General features: G+C 45.5%; 1 long non-coding RNA gene across 1 annotated transcript; it reads right to left on the bottom strand.

The window, feature by feature from the left end:
* LOC109822075 lies at window positions 1–442 on the bottom strand. The gene is made up of 3 exons (XR_002242020.1): window positions 266–442; window positions 123–184; window positions 1–44 (listed from the first exon to the last, which is right to left on the bottom strand). It is a non-coding gene; the product is annotated as an uncharacterized LOC109822075 (long non-coding RNA).

Here is a 977-nt window from a genome sequence, read left to right as displayed (position 1 = left end):
GCTTCTCTCAGCCTCTGGTAGCGGCTCCTCGCCTCCAGAATACACTGAAAATAAATAAATAAAATATAAATAAAACCAAACAAAAATAGGTAGGAATATATTTAAAAAAGAGGTTAATAAACCTGTGAAGGCTCGCCTTGGTGGCGGATAACGTGGCTATCGTCTGGTTTTGCTCCTTCACCCACTGTAATTTAATTTTTTTAAATTAATATATATTATTAAAACTATAGAGATAGCAAGATGTACGCGGATCGTGATATTTCACCTCTTTATGCTGCCCGCTTTCTTCTTCAAGATCTTCGCCGTCGCCGGCGGCGGCGGAAGAGGAGGGGAGTCTCGTCACGCCGCTCGCCGGGACGAGAGCGGCAGTCGAAGGGCTCAACCTCTCGACTTTTGCTGTCTCTGGAAATGGATCGCCGCTTTGTTGAGCCCAGCGGGGAAGCTTACGCGTCACCGGGCGGTGACGGGACTCGGAGAGGGCGATGAGAGACTCGGCGGCTTGGATCTCGTCGTCGACGAAAGCCGTCCGCCATCTCGCTGTTTGGTGGAATGAGAAGGGGATTGGATTCTGGAGCTGGCTTCGGTTGGTTTTAGTTATATTGGGGAAATCCAGAAGGGGTCTGGGTTTCTGGACACGTGTCGACCTGGATGGAGATTGGGGCTTCTCTTTCCCATTTCTGATAGTTTCCATCTCTTTTTTATTTCTGATCAAAAAATTCTCAATGGCATAAGATATGGGATCAACAGTTGGATAGATGGAGTGTCTTCCTCTTTTTGCATAATGAGCGAATCATCATTAATAATAATCAGTTTATTATGCAATAGGAAAGAAACATCTTATTTGTCCGTCTGTTAGTCTCATATTTTGGGTTCACGTAACAAATCTCTTTCTGATCTGACGATGGTTTTATTTGTTTCTGTCTTCTTTAAGGCTAAGGGTTCATGAGATCTCGGGGATTTGCGGCGAGGGGAGGGGA

The sequence above is a fragment of the Asparagus officinalis genome, chromosome 8 (genome assembly GCF_001876935.1).
Source record: "Asparagus officinalis chromosome 8, Aspof.V1, whole genome shotgun sequence".
Taxonomy (NCBI): Eukaryota; Viridiplantae; Streptophyta; class Magnoliopsida; order Asparagales; family Asparagaceae; genus Asparagus; species Asparagus officinalis.
Note: the sequence above shows the minus strand (reverse complement) of the source record. Positions and strands in the feature narration are given on the sequence as shown.